Source organism: Lissotriton vulgaris, chromosome 3_1 (genome assembly GCF_964263255.1).
Source record: "Lissotriton vulgaris chromosome 3_1, aLisVul1.2, whole genome shotgun sequence".
NCBI classification, from domain to species: Eukaryota; Metazoa; Chordata; class Amphibia; order Caudata; family Salamandridae; genus Lissotriton; species Lissotriton vulgaris.
The window spans coordinates 1,916,270,091-1,916,295,106 of record NC_141689.1 but is presented as its reverse complement, the minus strand read 5'-3'; the positions used below and the strand labels follow the sequence as shown (position 1 = coordinate 1,916,295,106).

Here is a 25,016-nt window from a genome sequence, read left to right as displayed (position 1 = left end):
GTGCGGTGGTGCGTGATGGTCTTCGTGAAGGTGAAGTGGATACAGTGGTGGTCGGTCCGATGGGGTTCGGTGGTGTGGTTGAAGAAGACGTGGGGGCTTGCGCTGAAGATGGGGTGGAGTGTGTGGCCGGTGGCGTGGGTGGGTGTTGTCACGAGCTGTCTGAGTCCGAGGTTGGCGAGGTTGTCAATCAGGGTGGTGGAGTTGGTGTCGTTGTTGTTCTCGAGATAGAAGTTCAGGTCCCCGAGGAGGATGTAGACTGTGGAGGTGAGTGCGTGAATGTGAATTCATACTGGGTTTGCTGGGGACTATATGGAAGAGAATACATGCTTGGACCGAGAACAAAAAAAACAAATGAAATAGCTCAATTTCATGGTGCGCAATTTGAAAATAAATTTGTCGAAAATAAAGTCTAGAGAAGGTCTATGTTGCCGCTACTTCCAAAGGTGCAACATAAGATGATACGTTCAGGGAATATTCTTAAAATTATGCGTAATGCCAAGATAAAAAGTTTTCTACACAGCACTACTCTAACTCCACAGCACTACTCTAACTCCCCTAGTACTATAAAACGTAGATTACATTCTCTACCCCAACAGAAGAGCTACCAGTCCTCCTGAAGCCAGCATTCTAGTGCTCCTTCAACCCCTCTATGGAAAGTGTGCAAGTCTGTCTCACCCATAAGATTGTTCATGTTTTGTCACATCTGTTGCCACAGGTGCACAAAGGTATGCATATCTCATAGCACAGTGGTGCAACTATAAGAGCCACGGAAAAATTCACGTCTCCCAAGACTTAAGTAACACTCTCCTGGCTTTACAGCAAGCAACAATTGCCCAGAACTTAGCTATACTCTTCTGTTTCACCTGCAGGTGCTTTGCACACAACGCCTTTTTATTGAGTTCATGTTCCTCCCTTGGCCCTCACAGCCATGATCAAACACAGTGGGCCTCATCTACAAGATAATGATGCATTGTGGTGCAGTAATCCATTTAGCTGTGCCCTGTTTCGTCATTTTTAAAGCACAGGAATGCATCATATTAACAACAATGCGACACATCCCTGCACTGGTGAACAATTGGCTGCCATGTGCCAGCACAGGCACCCTTGCGTCATTTTGCAATGGTGCCTACACTGCGGGGATAATTGTGTTTTTTTGCAGGAAGAGACACAGTCCTGCACAAAAACTATCATTAATGACATATTTCTCTTAGAAAGTGGAAAAAACAAGGAGAAATAAAAGTATTTCTCCTCGTTGCTCCACCGGCGCTTTTCCAGTTTTACAAAATGTTGTAAATCTGGGAATGTGTCAATCTCCATGGATGTTGTGTGGGAACAACTACACCAACACCCATGGAATGCCCCTTTCAATTTAACTTTATTTCGGCCTATGTTAGACCATAAAAGTACATAAAATATAATATAACACATTTCGGACCAGATCTTAGTGATAGCATTCATTATCACAGTGTGTTGGGCGGAAAACATCACAATTTACCCAAGTCCATCCATTTACAATAAAAACAATAAATTAATAGTACAATAAATATTTTAAAATAGTTAAATAATGCAAATCTAAGAAAGGAATTTACATATATAATCTGGGAATCACACAGCTCGAAATTACTAATTAGCAATAGCAAACATCATCTAATTGACCCACGTAATTAGATATTGGAGGATTCATTGCTGGGTTAATAAAAACAGTTGAAATTTTTTTTTAAAACCAACTTGTATCCAATAGTGCAAAAAAGTAGAAGGATATCCCAATTTCAATGGGTGAAAGGGGCCCTTATTTACAAGGTCATGAAAAGTCAGTCAGGGTGACTTTACGTGACCTTGTAAATATGGGCAAGCCCATTGCGCCACCAGTGAGTCAAAAAAAGTGACGCACTGGCAGTGCAATGGGCTTGTATATAAGCCCCTGAGAGGCCCAAGAAAGGGGCAAATGTAATTTAATGCCACCTAATTGTAAGTCGTCACAGATATTATTGGAATTTTTAAAGGCTGTAGAAGGGGTTGGCAGGAGTCTTGTAGCTATGACTCAGGGCACATGCCAATAGCCTACATATCATTACCTTCTGGTAAATTCACATTTAATATTGTAAGGTTGGGACGAAAAATCCCAGAATGCTAATTACTGTCAGTGAAAGCCCTAAGTAATAATGCTTTGTTTGTGCAGTACTCTGCTGCCCTTTTCCTAGGTATAGCCTGAGCTTTGTAACATTGTAAATAAAAATGTGAATTTATCAGAACTTAGACTTATTTCACTGAATCCCATTGTTTATTTTTACAGTGACTTGAGTGACATTTTCAACAGGATTTTAGCTATTTTCAACTGTTCTGTTTTTTTTATGTATTGCCTGATCAAAAAACATCTGTGCCGCACTGCATTGGGATTTTAATCCACACATACCACCCCTTAACGCCTTCCATGCCCATGACGAGCTCAGCTCGTCATGCAGCACAGTGCTCGTGTGCTCATGACGAGCTGAGCTCGTCATGACCACACCCACTAACATTATGGCCCTGCACAGGAGGGAAATCCTGCACGCAGCAATGTGGTTAAGTGCATTTTACATGCTTCACCATGCCTCATTAAGGCTGGGAGAACTATGACAACATCACTTCTCCCTCGTGGAACTCCATAGTGTCCTCTTGGAGGCCAGCACCCCTGCTGACTTGGATGCCAAGCGGAGGAGAAGTGTGGCTCAATGGTTAGAGCGGCAGACCCTGATGCAGAGATCTAGCCCGGGACCAGAGTTCAATTCCCCGCCTCGGCGGGTCTTGGGCTCAAAATTCCACAGACCTGATAATTCTCGCCTCGGTGCCTATTCCAATCATGGAGTCCCACTCTGCAACTCTGGGAAATAGCTTGCTTAATCTCCACAACGGCCCCCACAACGCTAAGGATGCCTGGCCTTCACCCTGGAGGTGCCCAGGAGTGGACGCCTCACAGGGAAAGCCAGGATGGGTTCCACAGCAGTATTCGTACAAGCGCCTTGAGACCCTTGCGGGTGAGTAGTGCGCTATACAAGTATCAATTTACATTTACAATCTCCAGGGTCTCTCAGCACACCCACAGCCAGGACACATTCAGTAGAATGATAAAGAAGTGCAAAAAGCAAGGCAAAAGAACGTTTCCACCCATGCACCAATGATCTGGAATGATATTCCTGTATCCCTCTGCACATCCCTAACCCAGCTCTAATTTAGGAAACAGCTGAATACTGACCTCTTTAAAGAACACTACATCATAATGCTATAACAGTCGATGAAGCACATACCCCTTTTTACACATTGACTGTTTCTTTTACCCTTCTATACGGCTCTTCAATGCCTTTAGGTTTGCTTTACACTATATAAATACCACATACCTATACATATAATAACATAATAACCCAGAAATGCTTTTAACATTGGAGTAAAGATATATGTTTTGTAGAAACCTGGGCCAAGCTTTTTCACCCAGAGTGAATAATATAATGTATTTCCACGTAATATAGTTTTAAAATATTTTAACTTATTTTATCAGTGAAATTATGTATGTTTCTGTTGATATTGCATCAGTAAATTTGCTTCATGCAACATGGCTTCAACAACGCCATAGGATTAATAGTTAACGTATATGATTGATGTGATGCCACACCATTTGCAAATTAGAGGGTCCGCCTCTCCCATTCCCTTTCTGTCCAAGGCCCCAAAAATCCTAAAACCGGACCTCCACTGAGGTACAGCTTTGTTGAGGCTGCAGAGTCACTGCCGTTCTCCATTCCTGTAGCGCACCTGCACCCACAAAAACAGAAGGCGAGCTCGCACTTAAGTCAGCGATCCGAAATGACACGAAGGTACCGGCTATACAACTATGTAATAAATAAATGAAGCCATCCCCCCATGACTGCCACCCTACGATTGACAGAGGAAGTGACATCATCCTCAAGGTGCAGCAAGAGGTAAAACCAATGAGTGCAAAGCAATTTTTCTCAAGCGCTGTTTTTACTCGATAAAATTGGACGACACGAGTTTAAGATGCGGAGGCGACAGCTGGAAACTATTTTGATCAAGTCGCCTTTGGCAGAGCAGATATTGCTTCTGGGTCCCTCGAGAGGGGCCTGCTCCAGAAATCCCGTCATTACAATTTTTTGTCATATTTCTTGGAATCATATCTGTGTACAGCCTGTTATTTTCCGAGCTATCTGATGCTTAAGATTTAACTGAACACTTACTCTCCCCCCTCCCAATCACCTCTTCCAAACTCCCAACCGTAATAAGGCTTCAAAAGGAACACTTCAGACTAAAGGGCATATAACATCATGCGTGTATTGTTTCAGTACGCGACTGCATTATTTTCATACTACAGGTAGATGGCGGTATTGAATAACAGTAGAGAAAATGGGCTTGCAAATAGTGTTCAAAGAAATACTAAGTGGTTTTATTATAAATAAATATACTGCGAAATCGCCTTGCTAATATATTGCATGTATGTTCATTTTTAGTTATTAATCAATGACATTATTGAATGCAATGCGAGTGCCTATTAGTTTTCAAATAAATAAGTCTTTAAGATTGTAAAGAATAAAAACACAACGACTGCCTTTTTTTTCGTAATATGGGATGTTAAAGGCACAACCACGTGTCCCAGAAGGAAGGGGTGCAAAACTTATAATGGGAAAGAACCGGCACTTCTCAGGAGCAAAGGAGTACCAGCGCTTTAAGATTTCCATATAAAGCAGTGATGGAGGAAAGCTGTCCCCATCAGCCAGAGCAGCCAGTGCTTGTTCCTGGGTGATTGCCCTTTTCAGCCGGATGCCAGTCAGAAGGCGTCCGTTCTGCATATGGCAAGCACTTCCATGCTTGACCTGCTGACATTTTACAACCTCCCTAAACTTTTACAAGTCTGAAGCTAACATTTTAGACCCTGACAAGTCACAACTCCTTTTCCTATTTCACTACTTGTCTGATGGGCTGCAATCGTTGATAAAGCCCCAGCCCCCTCCACAACCCTCGAACGGTGTGAACTTGCGGCCTGTATTGGTCCTCGCTCTATTGTTGATTGTCTTGCAGACTGAGGGAGGAAGAGAACTTGGAGGGTGAATTCATGCAGTCTCTCTTCTCCAGTATTGGAAGTACCAGTCTGTGTCCTTGTTAGATGGGAGTCAGGAGCCCTCAATTTGCGAGGTGTTTGGCGGAGCTCTTCTAGTGCCTGGCCTTATTGTGGTCTCAACTGCTACAATTGAAGTCCAAAATAGGCTCGAGAAAGCATACTTCTTTTTTTGTGCTTTATTTCTTTATTAACATTTTGCATAAGATTTAATCATGAAAACAATGGCATCACCGGCACTTTTACGATAGCCAAGTGAACAAGTTAATAAGAAATGTGTGCAACATGTGCCTCTTAATGGTTGAGAAAAACATATATAGCTCAGGGAGGTTGGGCAAGGGAGTGCAGAGGAGGGAGCAGTAGCGGCTGGTGACATTTGAACGTGGTGAGGCGGAAAATGATTTCTGCACTGTAGCTCACAAGCGAAGCGCGCATGCCCGAACACAGTAATGGTCAATCTTGGCATATATAGGACATCCTTGGGTGAATCATAGCATAAGGGTCGCACGGCTATCCTCATCAGAGCATGAGCATGCGGGGCTAATTGTGGCCTTTATGTCACATAACAGTGGCTGTCATTAGAATATTAACGTCCGTGACTGACACTGTGTGGTGTTTATGCACGAGGGTAGGCAGCCACTGCACACTTGTGGCGCTGGTACAATGTTGCTAACTTGTGGGGAGCTGACAATATGTATGAGCGGGTGCTGCACTCTAAATAATCAAACTCAAGTCTTGTAAACCGATATGTGTGCTGTGTCTGGATTAGTGCCTGCACACTATGACTATAGACTGTATGTGGCCTGGTGCCGAAAGGCCACCAGGGCTCCAACACGCACAACAGAATTAAGTACTCCTTTTGTCAAAATATAATTCACTTTATCCAGTGTCTGTCATGTGAAGTTTATAACATCACAATTATCATATATAGTTGATCAATAAATCATTAGACATCATCAAAATGTGTAATTCCATCAAAAAAACATACGGATATATATACAAAATTATTAAAAACAATACAATAACACCCAATGCATTTCGGGGCCAAGCCCCTTCGTCAGGGGTCTGTTAAAGAAAAGAAAAGAGAAAAGAGAAGAGACCGTGTTACTCTTGATGTCAGCGAGAATAAGTTTTTGTATGTTGAGGGTCTTAGTAGCGCATGGCTTACATCGTTATTGTAATTTGTCTAATGCCACTAAATGATATAGTGCATTTGTCTGATATAATCTTCTTTGTTAAGCGTCTGTGAAAAATAATAATGATCACTAACTTATAAGTTGTCAAATGGTTGCGAAAAAATACCGTTACACGACAACCTAGTCAATATATAAGGCTCACCTGATGTTTTCTGTCAGTGGCCTTAATCCGTCGGATCTAGAATGCGTAAATAGGTGAACTTCTTAATACCTCATACCAAAAATAATTTTTTCAAAAAGTGCACGTAACTAAAAAAATTATTTACCTGTAGGGTGTTTCGTAATTACTCGACCCCACTCACACGCTCCTTTAATTGGCGTTGCCTGTAAGACATTAAAGCCAATGTATGGGCTTTAGATTTTTACAAAGAAAAAGCATTTTCTTTACATTGCTAGTTTAGGTAAAGCGTGACCGCTTACCTGTGGGTTCAAGAGTTGAACCAGTCCCGCTTGGCTTTATAGGTAATTTCGACGACTCTGCGTGAAAAAAAGTTACACGCTGAGGTTACACTAGCTGTCAGAGCGGGCGAAATGTCTCGCCATTAAATACTTAAAACGGAGTTTAGGTCTCTTACCGTTTACAGGCTTTGCAGCTCAACAAGAGAAGCTCACGCGTCCGCGTTTCATTCGAGACTACGTGGTAAACATAGTCCCTTTTCACTGTTCTATTGTGAGTTCGACATAGAAGCAGGACTAAAAGAAAGTGCGCCGGCCATTCATTAATGGTGTATTTGCCTTTTACCTATGTGAAAGAAAACACGAATACTGATGCCCATGTAAAGAAAAACGCGAATAGCCTTAATAGTGCAATGCCTCTCTAAAAAACAAAAGAATTTGAATGTCAACGGTATCGTGCTTGAAAAAAAGTGTGAGAAAAGGAAACAGAAAATGAGTTTTACAGATTGCATTAAGCAATGAATGTAGAACATTATCTACCTATTTACAATCTAAGTGGGTGAAAAAAGGGGGAAATGAATTTCAAAAGTTACATTGGACAATAGACATAAGGCATTATCTACCTATTTATAATCTAAACATTGTAATCTGAAGAGTATAAGTGCTATTGTGGTGAAAATATGCCTCACTTTTCAGTATATATATTGTGAACCAGTGTGAGAGTTTCCTATGGGGGTACTGTGTTTCAAAGGCTGTAGTCTGTGTTGTTTCAGCATATTACAGAAAGCATGCCATGTCCATTTTATCATTGAGCCCTGTGGGGGTCAAAGACTGTAATTTACGAATCCAGAAATCTTGCCTTTGAAGTAGAATTTTAGAGTTGTCCAGACCTAATCGTTGTGGGATTAGTTCAATCACCTGAAATCTCAACTGTGCGATGGTATGTCCAGCTTCCCACCAATGTTTTGCAAGTGGCGATGTTAAATTCTTATTTCGAATGCGACTTTTGTGCTCAGACAATCGCAGTTTTAGCTTACGCTCTGTCTTTCCAACATATATGAGCCTGCATGGGCATTTGATTGAATATACCACATATTCTGAATTACAGGTTGTATTGTGTCGCAACTGTATTTTTTCACCTGTCCGTGGGTGCAGTCAAATGTTTCCAGGTATTACATTGTTACAATTTTTACAATTGTAACAGCGTGTGGTACCTTTGTATTCTTTGGGTTGTTGAGTAGAATCCATATTGCATGTGGGTTTGTTCAATAGTTCTTTTAAATTTTGGGCCCTTTTATATGCGAACATGGGTTTGTCGCTGAATAGAGTGCCAAAGTCTTTTTCCACTTGTACAATTTCCCACCTCTTTAAGATGATGCGTTTTATGTCTCTGGATGCAGTGGAGTATTTCGACACAAATACCATCCTTTTGTTTTCTGTCTTTGTTTTTTTCTTCAAAAGATCAGACCTCGGAATTGTCTTGATTTTGTCTATGTGTGCTTCCAGTAGTTTTCGTGGATATCCTCTATCCAAGTAACGCTGTTTTTGTTCTTCAATGTGCTTATCACAACTTGACTTGTCAGAAGATATTCTCTTAATCCTCATGAATTGAGAGACCGGTAAGTTGTTAATGAGATTTAAGGGGTGGAAGCTTCCATACAAAAGTGCAGTATTCCTATCAGTGGGTTTTTTGTAAAGAGTAGTATTGATAGAATTCCCTTGGAGTTCGACCCAAACATCTAAAAAAGGTAACGCTTCCTTGCTGATGTTGTGTGTGAATTGGATTCTTGGATTAGCAAGATTCAGACTTTTGATGTTTTGAATTAGGTCTGTAGTTGATCGTTTCCATATTAAGAAGACATCGTCTATATACCTCTTGTAATACACTAGACCAGTTTGCCAAGTGTAGTCTTCCAGAATGTAGTCCAGTTCGAACTTGGCCATAAAGATGTTTGCATATACGCAGGCCCCCGGAAAACCCATGGCTGTCCCCGTGAGCTGCATATAATACTCGTTGTCCCATGTGAAATAACTATTTTCTAGACAGAATTCCAACAACTGTAGTATTAGACACTTTACTTCATCTGGTTTATCATCTCGAAGTAAAGCCCACTCAATTGCTTCTAAACCTTGTCTATGAGGGATGGATGTGTACAAAGGGCTGGAATCAAAAGCCCGAAATGCATTGGGTTCTTAATAAAGAAATGCTGCTCTGAACTACTATCTGTATTTGGATCATATTTGCGCAAAAGTCTGGATGGGCACACGCAGATACGAGAAGCTTTCCAAAATGCATTATGGTTTTCATGTGGATAAAGAATATGTGATGAAGTCTGTGAAACACTTTGGACAAAACTGGATTAATTTGAAAATGGTTGAACGTTTAAACAATACTTGGATCTGGTATCCACTTTGCAGTGCATCTGGGTGTGGAGCGTCAGATTGGCGCTCCCCACAAGTTAGCATTAATTGAGGTGCTTTCAGGGCATAGCACAGCCCAGTTTTGCACGCAAACAAGGAAAATGTTGTAGAAGAATGGAATAGTTAAAACAAAGGTGAAAAAGATGGAGTGCATACCACCTCATACATATAGCTGGTACAATGTTGACATCCTTGGCACGTCCTGGTAACACCTGTTCTGACGGCGCAGAATCAGACAATGTGATGCAATTGTCTATGGAAATTGAAAGCTGACATTTGGGGGAAAATAGATGAAATCGGATTTTTGAAACAAAAATTTACTTTTCTTTAGAAAAAGGAAAGATTTTTTTTTGTGCGTTCACCAAAAATGGAAAGTGCATAGTGGATAGAGCACGTGTATTTTGAGAATCTGTCATGCTGGTGTTTGAAAACAGAATGATAAATGAGCAATCCCCATTTACAGCTGCTCTTTGAAGGGTAGTTGGGGGGGATTTACAGCTGCTCGTGTTTCCTCTGTGCCAGGGGGCACTTGCTGCTGTCGTTGTTATTGCGTTGGTCGTGTGGGCGCATCCTATCCCCGCCCCATTAGGAGACCGGGGGCTGCGGAATGAGGCAACCCCCGGTCTCCCAAGGGGGAGGCTAGTGCGCATGTCCGCGCCGGGCAGGAAAATGACCTGTCCAAAAGAGGACACGGCACTAGCGTGTCTGCACAGCCCGCCTCCCCCTTTTCCTGATGGTTTCTGGTCCGGCACAGTAACCGGCCGGCCAGAAACTCGTTCCTGAATGTGTGATTTAGGCACACATTGGCAGTCCGGATGGCGGCGGTGTGCATTGGGAGGGCAACGCCCCAACGCCCCAATGGACGCACCGCCGCTGGGAGGGAGGGGCGGGGAGAAGTACAAGGAAATTCGAGAATTCAATGTTGGCCTACTGCGAGAAGCCCTAAGGGTGGCAATTGTGGTCATATAATTGTAGCTGGAGCCGATTATCAATCGAGAAAATCAACTTGTGACTCTGGGGGAATACACTTTCTATTCTTGGGTGTAGCCACTGTGCCTAGTGGGGGAGAAGTGCTAAAATTCGGGAGGAGGGGATATTATTATGCACCTTCTGCTGCTGGATCACTGCACGGCATCTAAGCGTAAAAGAGAAAGCATACTTCCCTCTAAAATGTGCACGTTATGGGCCTGGTGCCTAAACTAGCGGTTATAGGTATGTTCCTGCCCTCGCAGCCAGGCCATCATGAACATCTTACGGATTTTAGTGGTCCAGGGCTGAAAGTATATTTTGGAGGCCCCTTGTTAGAACTGGGGGTCTCTAGTTGGCAGGGGTAGGTACCACTGTCCAAATAGGGAACCTTGATTCTAGTCAGGGTATGGAGGAAACCCTCTGAGATAACCCCTGCTCACCCTCTAGGTAGCTCAGTCAAGGCTATTCAGGAGGCAATGTGTAAAGTATTTGTACCAACACTCACAATAACACAGTGAAAACACCACAAATTGACTCCACAACAGTTTAGAAAATTAAAGGTATTTAATCTAAACTGCACAAGATCAAAACGACAAAAACCCAACATACACAGTTCAAGAATATGGTTTCAAAAGAGTTCTTAAGGTTGTAAGGTAAGTTCTTTAGGTTGCGATAAAATAATCCACAGATGCGTGAAAAGTTCACAGTTGCGTCACGTTTACTCACTGTACCTTTTAGTTGCGACAAAGTTCCAAAAGCAGAAGCTGGTGCGGTGGAAAACAAGCGATGTGTTGCTCCTGAGACCCTGGGGAGGCGATGTGACAGCCCCGCTGCAGCAGCGGGCTTGTTGTGACGAATCCGGTCTGTATGGGGAGGAAGGCCACTTGTATGGATTCCGGTGCGCAGGTTCCGTAGGAAGTTTGTTCTCGCAAAGGCACGATGCGACGATCTTTGGAGGTGCGACGATCTCCGGGGCGACGATGCGCGGACCAGCGGTGATCTTCTCTATCGCAGCTCCTCGACGCGATGGGTTTTGCGACAACACTCGCAGCGACGCGATGCGGTCCGCAAGCAAGCAGTGCGGCGATCTCACCCAGCGACGACAGGCTCAGCGACGACACTCGCAGCGCTGTTAGGCTTCCCGCACCGATCGGGTGCGTCCCGCAAACGAAGGATCCGACGACTCTGACAGCGGCAACAGGCACTGCGATGATCTCGACCTTCGTAGCGGAGGGAAACTTCTCGCACTGTCGGGATGCGCTCCGCAGCGAGCGATGCAATACTTTTCAATTGCAAAAGTCTCTCAAGCTTAGTTTCAAGCTTCCCAGCACAGGTACAACTTCCAGAGGCCCCACAAATGGATCAAGCACTCTAGGAAGGACAGAACTCTCTCAGCAGAGTTCAGGGAAGTTGGGGGTGAAATCCTTTTGTTCCTGGGACTTCAGAACAGGAAGCCAGCTCTTCTCAGGCCCTTGGAGATTCCTTCAAGACAGGGAACACAGTACAACAGCAAAGTACTTCCCGTCTCCTTGGCAGCAAAGCAACGGGTCAGTCCAGCAGAGCAACAGCAGGACAGTCTTCCTTCTTCAGATTCAGCTTTCTCCTTGGCAGAGGTTCCTTCTTGATTCCAGGATGATCTAATTTTCTGTTGTCAGGGGTCCTGTACTTATACCCCTAAAAGTCTTTGTTCTCTTTGTGCATGTGGTCCCTGAGCCCGGTCTGAACCAGTTCTGGATGTTTCTTGAGTACTTTGTTTTCCTGGCTTCTCCTTTAGTTTCAGAGCGAGGGGCAGGGTCGTCAGCCGCCCAGCAGGAGGTGGAGCCAGCATTGTGGCAGGCAGGCACAGCCCTATTCAGGCCCAGGTGCTAACTCCTCCCACCACTCAGGTTGCAAATGCAGTCATTCAGCCTAGGGCTGACTCAGCCAGCCTCCTGGGGAATCCCCAGCCCCTGTCACTCTCAAACCAGACAGTCAATACACAAACAGGCCAAGACACACAGAAGGGTCAGACAAGAGAACAGCAACTTTCTAAAAGTGCTGTTCTCAAACACAGGATTTCAAAACCACCTTTCCTAAAAGATGTGTTATTAAATTCTGGGTTCAGGGATACTAGACTCTTATGTCCTATCTTGTTCCTATGAGAAGAAATGCTGGTAGCCACTGTAGCCAGCATCCCCCATGTTAATCTATGGAGCAAGATAGCCTTACAATAGTGAAAAACGAAAATGGCTGTAATTCACTACCAGAGCATGTCACCTGCACCAGTACATGCTCTACCTTTCACATACACTGCACCCTGCCCAGGGGGGTACCTTGGGCCTTCTTTAGGGGTGTCTATTGTGCACAAAAAGGGAAGGGTTAGGTCTGGTCAGTGGGGACACTGACCAGGAGGACGTGGCAGTTCCTAGACTGCACACAGGCACTTCAGTGGCAGGCCCGAGACACCATTTTAGGGATGCTCATGTGGGTGGCACAATCAGTGCTGCAGGCCCACTAGTAGCATTTGTCATCACCAGCCCTGGCACACCCAGTGCACGTTACTAGGGAATGCGGGGTGATACAAATATGCCAATCATGTATATCCAATCATGATAACAATTTACCTAGGGAGCACTTACACTCTGGCACTGATCAGCAGTGGCAGAGTGTCCAAAGAATCTAAACCAGCAAAAACGAAATCCAGCACAGCATCAAAAATACAGGAGGTAGAGGCAAAAAGATAATGGGAAACCACGCCAAAGATGCCAGGTCTAACACCGCTGTTCGGAACAACTTTGAATTTATGATCCAATTTCACCTTTTTCATGCTTTCTTTGACCAGATCTCTGATTGTACACAGGAACGCTAGCCCAAATTCTTAAGTTTGGTACAGCTAATATTCTGGAATAGTGACGTGTTTTCAATATTTTACCACAGCGGCACCTCACTAATATTGTTAAAAATATTCTCTGTGATCCCCCTCCTATTTGTCATATGTGAGGTCCTGTTTTGATTTAAAAGAAACTTTTTTATGGATATTGCATGAAACATAAACACAATATTTCTCTGCAAAATGTTTGTAACACACTCATAAATTAAAGGGAAACCGTGTTTAAAGCAATCTATTTAAGAATTATTCCAGGTCATCAAGGCAAAACTCTGCAGAAAAGAGCTGGCACCATCAAGGAGTGGGGGGGAGCTGAAAGACTGAGGCACTGGGTCAGAGCCCACTTTGCCCATGCCTTTAAAGGTTTCTGCAGGCCATTTTGCTGGAGGATGCCCAGAGCCCGGAACAAGATTGTGAGAGCACTGCAGAAAAAGTGGCTGTTACAAGGGGCAGGGGATGCAACTTGACCCGGATTTTGGGAGGGCTAACACTCCCAGCCAGGGCTGGCTCTAGCGTTCGTGGCACCTGGTGCAACAGTCTTTTTTGACACCCTCTTGCCCATGACCTCCTTCACCATGCATTTCCGCACTACCATTCTCTAACAGTGTACCTCATCTCTCCACAGCCTCTCTCTGAAGTACATTTAATTTTTTAATAGTGATTCTCATAGTTCACATATAGTCAGTTCTGAATTCTGCATGATACACATTCCTTGCAGCAGACACATTAACCTTCTGCACTACTTTATGATGGGTCTAAACTACCACTAGAAAAAATTTCGATCTCTCACCAGTAGGAACTTTATTCGCTAACGTTTTCTTGACATTTTTATTGCTGCCTGAAAACTGCTGGATGCACAAGGAAGTTCATGTGCTTTTAAACCAAAAGTTATTTGTAAACAAAGCTCCCTCCCAACCCCCCCCAAAAAAAAGTCAGCGGCTCTACTCCCAGCAATGGGGCAGAATGAGAATTTCCAGAAATGGGGTCAGAGCTAACATCCTAGCCATTATATGTGTACGAACAAGTGACACATTGTCCAGTTTAAACATATTGGACAAACCTGATAGTCTAACAAACATATTTTTGTAGATTTGACACTATTTCTAGGCTTCAACTCATTGCAAGTCTAGAAAAATGTTCCTCCCCATAGTTGGCTGGAGGTACAGTTTTAGTTTGCCCAATGATATGTAAAATATTTAAGGTCTAAATGTGCATTGCACAGGGGGTTGTCCTGCCCACATTTTTGTTACATTGAGTACAATATTTGATTGGGCCCTCATCCTCCTAGACCTCTCCGCGGCCTTCGACATTGTCTGTCACCGTACACTAGTGCAGCGACTCAGCAACGTCGGAATCCAGGAGAAGGCACTGGAGTGGATCATCTCCTTCCTCGCTGGAAGGACACAGAGAGTCCGCCTCCCCCCGTTCAGATCTGAAGCCACCAAAGTCATCTGCGGCGTTCCTCAAGGCTCCTCGCTCAGTCCAACCCTCTTCAACGTCTACATGAGCCCCCTCGCAGACATCGCACGCCAGCACAACCTCAACATCATCTCCTACGCCGACGACACCCAGCTGATTCTCTCCCTCACCAATGACCCCGCCACCGCCAGAGCCAACATTCACGAAGGGATGAAAGAGGTAGCTGAATGGATGAAGAACAGCCGCCTGAAACTGAACTCGGACGAGACGGAAGTCCTCATCCTGGGATCCTCACCCTCCGCCTGGGACGACTCCTGGTGGCCCCCCGCCCTAGGCAGCGCACCCAAACCAACAGACCACGCACGCAACCTGGGCTTCATCCTGGACTCCTCCCTCTCCATGACCAGACAAGTCAACGCCGTCTCCTCGTTGTGCTTCAACATCCTGCGCATGCTACATAAGATCTTCCGGTGGATCCCAACCGAGACCAGGAAGACGGTCACCCAGGCCCTCGTCACCAGCCGGCTGGACTACGGCAACTCCCTCTACGCCGGAACCACCGCCAAACTCCAGAAGAGACTCCAGCGGATCCAGAACGTCTCAGCACGACTCATCCTGGACATCCCCCGTCGCAGCCACCTCTCCGGACACCTGAGAGACCTGCACTGGCTCCCGGTGAACAAGAGAATCACCTTCCGACTCCTCACCCACACACACAAAGCCCTACACAACCAAGGCCCAGGATACCTCAACAGCCGCCTCAACTTCTACGCTCCCAAACGCCAGCTTCGATCGACCGGCCACGCCCTCGCCGCCGTCCCCCGCATCCGAAGAGCCACCACAGGGGGACGGTCCTTCTCCTACCTCGCCGCCAAGACATGGAACTTACTCCCGACCCACCTCCGCCTGACCCAGGACCACCTCGCCTTCAGGAAGCAACTCAAGACCTGGCTGTTCGAGCAGTAGCGGACCCCCCTCCCCAGCGCCTTGAGACCCCCTGGGTGAGTAGTGCGCTATATAAATGCTTTGATTGACTGATTGATTGATTGATTTGGCAGAAGGTGTGTGCTGCCATTGGATTGGATTGGATGCAGATTTATAGAGCGCATGGTTACCCTGGAGCGTGCCCGTGCTATAGAACCCAGACTACTGAAAACAGAGACTGAGATTAGGGGCCCTGAGGAAACAGAAAGGTTTTTAGAAGCTTCCGAAATCGAAGAAGGCTTGGTTCCGCTCTAAGCTTCAGCGGTAGAGAATTCCACAGGGTTGCTGCATTGATGGAGAACCGCCGTCCACCTCAACGCGCCCTTTTTGCTCTATGAATTTTAGCTAAGCAGTCGTGATCTGAGCGAAAGGGCCTGTAAGCTTTGTACAGGAGCACAAGGTTCTTCAAAATAGGGGGCCCCTTGTCTTGTAACGATTTATGGGCAATGCAAAGGGATTTAAACTTTATCCTTTCACGAATAGGCAGCCAGTGCAGCATTCTGAGCGCTGGTTTCGCTGATGACATTGTTCGGGTGCCTGTCAGCAGCCTAGCTTCCATTGAGAAACAGTGCTTGTCGTACACCTGTTGGATCCTGAGGGGAGTTTAGTCACCCAAAAAAAATTAATAAGGTGGTAGTCTGCAATGGGAAGACTTCTTCACTAAGTGGTAATAGTATTGGCTAATAATGTTCCTGAAGCATCACGACATGGTGCTCCCTCATTCAAAATAGCTGTGCCATCGACATTAAATCTGCAAAGGTGTCTCTGCAGGTTTTTTTCTTCTCCATTTAGGTTTGTGCTATGAACAATTAGCAATTGGTTCTTCCCTTCCATCACAGTACTCCGACGGACATGCCTGTTGCTGCAGCCCCAACATGCCACATGCTGATCCTTTCTTCTGCATCAATGCACTGTCTCAGTTTGCTCTCCCAACTACAGCTGCCAGCACACTAGCGGCTCCCCAAAGCCATGAGAGCCAGATTCACAGTTAAAGGGATAGCATGGACCACAAGGCTCACTTTTGACTATTAATTGGGAAAAATTATAGATAGGCTAAGAGAGCGACAGCCTTAGCCACTTTTTAAATGTAAGCACTTATATCCACTTTACCATTAGACAATGCTTTTTTTCATTACAAAATCCCTGCTCCTGTCCTTTTTTGTAGATGCAGTGCACACTCAAATCTTAAACTGTTCCTGCTACACCCTGCAAATTCTGCTCACTTGTGCATACTAAAGGTCTATGTAATGGAGGGATGTGATACTTCCCTCAAATTCCAGCAAGCAAAACAAGTTAACAGATTTCCTGTAGGTGGTTTAAGGAGAGTGGGTTCACTCCTCAAAACTTTTTTGAAACTTTTGGGGTCAAACTTGTTAAAACCCCTCTGAGTGGGATGTCTCCAGGGTGAGTGATGTGCTTGTTTGCGTGGTGTGAGTGCTTGGTGAGTGCTGTGCCTTTGTGAGTGAAGGGTGAGCTGTGTGACAGAGATGAGTGCCTATGTGAGTGCACAGTCAGCGATACAACTGTGTGAGAATAGGGTGGGAGCAGTGACTGCAGGGTAAGTGATTGTGACCATATGAGTTTGGGTGAGGGTGAAAGTGCAGACTAGGCAAGTGGCCTAACTAAATTTGAATGGGCCCCCCAGCCAACTACATGGAGGGGGCCCCTCCGGACTCACTCAGGAGCACTCAGGCCAGGGTGCTGTTCTGAAGGGACCCCCTGGAGCTAGGGCCCCCGCACCCCAGGGGCTGCGGGGGCCTTTGTTACACCACTGGAGTAGGACGAATGAATGCATGGTTAGGGCTGTGCTTGTTTGAGTGAGATTACAGAGTAAGCAGTGAAAGAGACAAGTGAATGAAGTGTCACATGAGTGCGGGGTGAGTTGTCTACTCATGTGACTGGAGGGTGAGTACAGGGTGATCAGTGCAAGTGCATGGTGAGTCATGTGAGTGCAGTGTGATCATTGTGAGTGCAGTATGAACGGTGTGCTCATGTGACCATAAGGTAAGTGGAAGAACGGCATGAGTTCATGTTGAGTGGCATGAGTGTAGTGTGGTTGCTCTGAGTGCAGGGTGAGCGGTGATCTTGTGTGAGCCCAGGGTAAGAGGAGGTGGAACAGAATGAGTGCATGGTAACAGCGTGAGTGGATGGTGAGCAGTGTGATGGCTGTGAGTATGGTGATAGGTGAGTGGAGTGTCATGTGCACGAAGGGTGAGTGGTGTGACCATGTGAGAGCAGGGTAGGAGGAGGTGAATGGCGTGTGTGCATGGTGAGCAGTGTGATTGCTGTGAGTGTAGGGTGAGCATGAAAGTGAAGGATGAGAATTAGGAGTGGGTTGTCTGAATGCAGGATCTATTCCCAGACACCTGAAATAACTAAGCAATAGTTTAACATATCTGAAACCCTGTGCCAGCGTTTGATCACATGCTACTATGGCATCAATGAAGGATGGAGGGTGGAAGAAACAAATAATATGCTGATCCTGCAACAAACCTTCAGTCTCATGATTAGGGTTGCCAGATAAGTATTTTGATGGCCCAGCTAGTACAAAAACATGCAAAATCACATACAACTGGTATTGTTTAACACTTATCTGTGCATACTTCAAACAGCAAATATAAATTGAAAGCCCTTTTAAATGTGTTCTAGGGCTGCATTAATGATCCAGGAAGCTCTTTATATGATCATGGATGCTCAATCTAAATGGTTTGAGAAGCTGAAGATGAGCTTCTTTACTAAACCTCCCACATTTAAGAACCCCTCCTCCTCAGAAGGCAAACCCTACATGGTAAGACAGGGCCTGTAGGTCACCTAGGCAATTTCCTTAGTGCCCTAAAAAGAGGGTTCTCACAGGATATATAGACAGCTAAAGCAGACAACAAACTAGTCTAGAAATGTGCAAAATCTATATGGAACACAGTAAGTGGAATGACATTTTTTCTGCAACACTTTCAGGGGACCAGGTTGCTTAATTTATTTATACATGTTTATATAGCGCGTACTTAAGCGAAGGTGTCTGAGTGCTTTACAATAGAACCAGTTACATTACATAATGACTTTCCGAGTACATGATTTAAATATAAGGTACGAAACAGGTACATGAATCTAAACACAAAAGGAAAATGTTACAATGATGTTTACGAAAGACATGCAGTTTAAACTAAGAGTGTAGTCATATTCTGCCAGTATTAGCAGGAAGTGAGCGCAACGAATATAGGCATAACATAATGTTATTATATAGCATAATATTATGGTCTTGGCTGGTTGGTTAGTTCGAAGATTAGTCCAAACAACAACCAAGTGGCCCATCCGCTAGTTATGTCCCCACGGTCGCGCTACATAGGGGGGAGCAAGCCAGGCTGTTATCAATGTGCTCCAAGTAGGACAACCTTCCCGGTTGTCCACCGGCATTGCACCAGGCATCAGGGAGCGGATGAGTACTGCAGGCTGCGGGAGGCTGAGCACTGCAGGCTGGGGGAGGCTGAACTGCAGAGGTGCTCAGCGATGGTCTCCTCACTTTCAATATGGCCTTCAGATTCTCACTATTCCCAGCAACCACAGCTCACGGCATCCTGGAGACTGGAGAGTCAGCAGCAGACTGCTCCCCCAGTTTGTCCCAACTCGAGTTCATCCCTTTCCTGTTGAATGAGGTCTCTCCTCTTCCCTGAGGGAAATGGGGAGAGCAGGGGAAGCAGTGCTGGTGCCGTCTGCAGGTACCTTTAAATGAGTGGGGGGTTGGATCACTTGTCCTGCCAACCTGGATTACTCAGGTATTCGGTACGTCCCTCTGTAAAAAACCCTCATACACTCGAGATGGAATCGTGGGTAGCGGTATATCTTGATTCTCCGCTGAATTTATCTAGTGTCTGCATAATCACAGGGTTCTTTGGTATGCAGCCTCCGCCCGGAGGTAGTCATCCATGGTTGTGTGCAGTAGTGTCCAGTGATTAGTGAAAGTGGTGAATCTAAAATAACTCGAAGAGCCAGAGCGTGAATTTTATTATTCTGGGTTCGAGCCAGTGAAGTTGAAAATATCGTTGGTATGCGTTTCTGAGAATTATTAGGGTTCTCTACGCTACCTATTTTCGTGAGTTAAAAGGTCGACATGTTTCAGCCCTTATTCGTCAAAGTGATCGTCGGGCTTTCTTCAGGACCAGGTGAGGAGGTGAGAAGGGGTTTTTTATATCCCCTTCCTTATGAGGTCAATTTTTGTGCCTGTTGAAAAAGGGGGATGTGTCAGTTTAAGGGAGGGTGTTATACAGGGCGTTTTCTATATACAGACATACGCCAAGACATACAAGATGAAATCAGAAGTGCAAATTCTGAAGCAATTCTGGGTGAATCATTTTAAATATTCACAAAGTAGTTCCTCCCTAACCTTTGCAAACCTTGATTACCCTGAATTTAAGGTGTCATCCACACTCCACTCTGTGCCTGCCGTTTATAAATGGCTTCATCGATTACCTCTTGGTTGTGATAACAACTCTCTGGTCCTAGGGGGAACCAAAACACCGCCCTATTATTAGCGAACAATACTTTATTAGTATTAAAAAAACAAGGGCCTAGAGACCCTTTTGTGTAAGTTCAACATATTCTGTCTAGAACATGGGCTGGCAATTAACGCAAGCTAGAAAAAAATAACGGCCATCAATCCCCATAGAGGTTTCAGAGGAACAATCAAGTTGGAAGGGGATGAGTTGGAGACAGTGTTAGACTTTGAGTACCTTGGCATTTGCCTCTCTAGTGCAAATATTGTCTCACACCATCCTCATCAGGTGCCTGCAAGAGACTGGCATCCAAGGGCCTGCTTTCTGCTGGATCTGCTTCTTCTTAATGGATAGAACACAAGCTGTCAGCCTGGCACCTTACTGTTCGTAAGCCCACAAACTCATCTGTGGAGTGCCTCAAGGTTTATAACTTATCATGCTCTTCAACACATACACAATCTATATGGACAACATAATCTGAGCACACAACGTGAACATCCTCTCCTACACAGATAACACACAACTCATACTCTTCCTCTCGGATAACAACCCCTAAATAAGAAACAAGTTCCCCATCTGCATGACCAAAGTCCCTAACTGGATGAAAGCCAACTGTCTCAGGTTCAACACCCACAAGACAGAAGTAGTGATCTTTGTCAGGAACACCTCACCATAGGACTCAAATTGATGGTCAGGAGAACTTGAACCCACACCAACACCCATCACACATACCAGGAAGCTCAGAATAATCACCAACTGGAAACTGGACATGACCGAACAAGTCAATGCCACCACTGCATCCTGCTTCCACACCCTGAAAGTGCTGAAGAAGATCTTCAAATGATTCAAAAGCACTAGAAAAACTGTCACTCAGACCCTAGTGATCAAAACGTTGGGCTATATGAATACCCCCTATGCCAGAATCACAAAGGAACTCATTAGAACTCCTCACACAGGCATTCAAGGCACTGCACAACGTAGGCCCTACCTATCTGAACAGTTGCTTCTTCTTCCACCAACCACCAAGACACCTCCATTCTGCAGGACTCCTACTCATATACATCCCACGAGTACACAGAACCAGATCAGGATGGGCCTTCTCTTACATCATTCCTAAAGCGTGGAACATCCTCCTATTCCACTTCAAAGCCTATTCTCTTCTTGAATTCCACTAGAAGCTAAAGAAAAACCTGATTTTCCAATTAACCAACTAATTACAGGTAGGGCTGGGCACACACACCTGCTCAGTGCTAGGGTACCCCCCTGATAGAGTAGTTTGTACATACACACAATATAACTTTAAAAGAGAACACAAATACTTTGGTAAGATTTACAAAGCCATGCAAGCGGTGATTTACGCTGCCTTGCATTACATTGAAAAGAAATGTAATGCAATGCATTGGCTTGCCCTGAGTGTTATATTTCATAGTGGTAGGCATTACATGGGTAGAGCATGGGCATTTGAAAGTGAAAAGTGAAAGTGAAAATTCTTTATTGTTGCATGAACATTCCTGTGCATATACACAGGGAATGTGACAGAGACTCAGATTTACTGAAATCAGTAATCATGGTTTTGCACCAAAATGGTACACCACTACGACTATGACGTAACAACGATGAGCATGTTTATTTCTTTTTGTTACTTCCTCTTTCTATGCGTGATGCATTCTGCCTCCCTGCACAAAAAACAATCCTGCCCGTAACTCAGGCATCCTTACACCATGGTGCAAGCATGCCTGTGTTTATACCAGGCAGCCTCAAGAGCACTAGCACAGGTAGACCGCTTTAGAACATCATATCTTAGTAGAGATGGTGCTGTTAGGCTCTCTCCAATTAATGCAACGCATTGTAGCAGCTTTGCCTCTACATACATACATAGAGAATAAAACCCCAATGAAACAAATGCTTAAATTCCTCACCTGGAACATCAAAGGGCTGAATAGCCCCTGTAAAACACGCCAAATGTTTGCATACCTTGGTAGGCATGGCATCTCAGTGGTGTTTCTGTAGGACCCTCATCATACCACAGCCATGTGTTAGAAACTAGGTCTCTAGTTGGCAGAGGTATGCACCATGTCCAAGTAGGGACCAAAATACTAGCCAGGGTGAGCTAGATACACACCAAAAGATAACTTGTGCTCACCCTCTAGCAGCTTTGCACAGAGCAGTCAGGCTTAAAGTAATTGTATAACCCACACACATTAACACAATGGAACGCCTCAAATATACTACTCACAGGTTTAGAAAAATAGAGAATACTTTTATGCATATAACAAGACCAAAATGACAAAACTCCAATAAGTATAACCGGAGTTATGAATGTTTAAATAATAAACCCAAACTAGTGCTTAGAAGTCAAAAGCGCACTAAGCACTATTTTTGGTTTATTCTTTATAAAAATCATAACTTCTACTTATTGGAGTTTTGTCATTTTGGTCTTGTTATATTCATAAAAGTATAAAAATATAGTGCTTAGAAGTGAATAGCGCAAATAGCCGTTTAACAGTCAGAAGTGTAGGTGCTAAATACAAAATACCAGTGGCAGGAATTAGGTGGGAGAGGGTCAAAATCAAAATCATGCAATGGCTAACTTAAAATGTATGTGTTGGAATGTTGCAAGGCTGAACCAATCTCGTAAACGCCGGTTAATTAGGGAGGAACTTCGTATTTTAAAACCACCCCTACTAGGATTAACTGAGCCTTTCCTAGTGAACAAAGATAGGTCACTATTGGGACAGCTTGGATATAATATACTAATATGCACTTTGCAAACAGTTTCCATATGCGGGGTTGCTATACTGAAATTTAGGCCCTTAGCAGCTACAGTTTTGTGTACATTGTCTGATACTAATGGACGATGGGCAATAGCTCAGTTGCTAATAGAGGGTTGCACAGCTATGATTTGTGTTGTTTATGGTCCCAATTTGCACTCCCCTGAGATTTTCGATTATTTAACTGCCGAATTATTGGGTTGGGATGGGGATCTGATAGTCTTGGGGGATTTTAATTGCATTATGGAAAGCAAAATAAATACCACTAACAGCATGGCACGGGCCAGAATGGTCAGAACAAGAGCAGCGCTACAGGAATTGTTGCATATCCATCAGCTGGATGATGCCTGGAGGGTACTGTTTCCAACACTGTCAGGATTGACATTTTATTCACATGCGCATAAGCACTACTCCTGTACTGACATGTTTTTAATTAAGAGATCACTGCTGGAAAATGCACGGATGGAGGTTTGCCCTAAGATCATATCTGACCACAATGCAGCTGTGATAACTCTGCAGAAACAGTTTGGAGTTAGAAAATCGCCCCGGGCTTTCTCATTTCCCAGAAACCTATTTAGCAATTCTGAATACCAGGTATATATTCGAAGGGCATTGAAGGAGTACTTGAATAACAATCTCAGCACTGCTAATATCGCAGGTGTATGGGACTACATCAAAGCATTTGTTAGGGGGGAGACAGTGCAGTTTATACTAGTGCAAAACTGGCGGGCAGCAGAGGAGGTAGAGCAGGTTCTGCATGTGTACTTACACTTAGAGCGGCAGCACGCTGGGGCAATCGCATTCAAGAATCCAGGGGCACCGTCAATTTACTTATGGCTCTTAAACACTCAATCTGAAATCAATAGAAGGTTTTTGGATAAAATCACTATTAATTATCACAAGCATAAACCCATGCAATATGAATATGGGGAGAGAGTGGGGCGGGTATTGGCTCTTCAGATTGCCAACCAAAATGCCAGGTCTAATATTAAAATTATCAAAGGAGAGCGCGGTCTGTCTTTCACGCAACCACAGGATATAGTTGAGCAGTTTATGCCAATGTATATTCTTCTGTCACCCCATTTAGTAAGCACACCTGCAATGAGAACTTGCAGGAGAGCTTTTTGCCTTGTCTCAACCCTTTGGATGCCGACAAATTATAGAAAGATATTGTACTAACTGAGGTTGAAAAAGCCATTGAGTCCCTACCCTCTAGGAAAGTGGTTGGCGAGGATGCTATCCCGCTGAAATTTTAGAAGACATTCAGTGATCTATTGGCACCAGTATACCTGCAATTCAGTACTGATATTACTAATGGGGGTGATGCTCCCGCCTCATGGATCGTAACCAATATTGTGGTATTTCCTAAAAAGGGGAAGCCGATTGACGATAGAAGTTCCTATGGCGAGGTATCTTTAATCAACACGGATGCCAAAATCTTTTCTAAAATTTTTACTTCTCGTCTTGCTCCTCTCATTCACAACTTAGTATCAAAGCAACAGCATGGCTTCATTCCTGGCAGAGATACAACGGCCCTCATTGGCACTGCCATAGCTGCTTTTGACATCTCTTGCAAACTTAACAAACAGATTGGCATGGTTATGCTCAATGCATAAAAAAAATTTGATAGAGTGGCCTGGGAGGATTTATGACTTACCATGACAGTATTTGGTCTTGGACCCAGGTTTATCTCTACTGTACAGAAGCTTTACAAGGAACCAGTTGCCACATTTAAATTGAATGGCATGACATCTTCCATTTTTGACGTCCAACAGGGGACACTGCAGGGATGTCCATTGTCCCCCTTACTGTTCGCCCTCTATATCGAGCCATATATAAGGCCTTTGATGCTCAATGAAGGGATTTCCCCTGTATGCCTTAATGGCATGGAACTTAAGGTCACCGGATATGCTGACGATATCGAAGTCTTTTCTGCTAACCCTGGAGAAGCAGTTACACATATTACGCAAGAGGCAAAGTCATTCGGCTCCTTTTCGGGTTATAAATTGAACTTAGCCAAAACTCAGACGATTGTCAACTTTCAATCGGATGCATTGCCTTCAGCATTAGGGGTCACACAAACAGCAATTTATCTCGGGGTCTGTCTTAGTAGCCAGATCATCGATATTGTAACTCTGAACTACGAACCTCTTTTGACGACAGTATCGGCTAAACTGGGCAGTTGGCATCGACTCACGCTAAGTATATACGGGAGGTGTAACGTTACAAGAATTAATATTCTTCCTAAATTTCTATATTTGTTTCGCTCAATCCCATTGCGGGTGCCTTGGTCATTTTTTAAGAAATTAGATAGTGTCATAGGCAGTTTTATTTGGCTTACAGGTGTGCTAGGAGGTCTCTCAAATTTATTAAATTACCATATGTACGTGGGGGCTTTAAGGTCCTAGA

At 44.4% G+C, this 25,016-nt stretch overlaps 1 protein-coding gene and 1 long non-coding RNA gene across 3 annotated transcripts in view; one reads left to right on the top strand and one right to left on the bottom strand.

Moving 5' to 3' along the window:
* Positions 1-25,016, top strand: part of MARCHF1 (membrane associated ring-CH-type finger 1) — a 1,592,900-nt gene that overhangs the window by 1,363,915 nt on the left and 203,969 nt on the right. The window lies entirely within an intron of this gene.
* On the bottom strand, positions 4,412-6,925 carry LOC147728615 (uncharacterized). The gene is made up of 5 exons (XR_015309566.1): positions 6,870-6,925; positions 6,715-6,771; positions 6,561-6,618; positions 6,437-6,472; positions 4,412-6,163 (listed from the first exon to the last, which is right to left on the bottom strand). It is a non-coding gene; the product is annotated as an uncharacterized LOC147728615 (long non-coding RNA).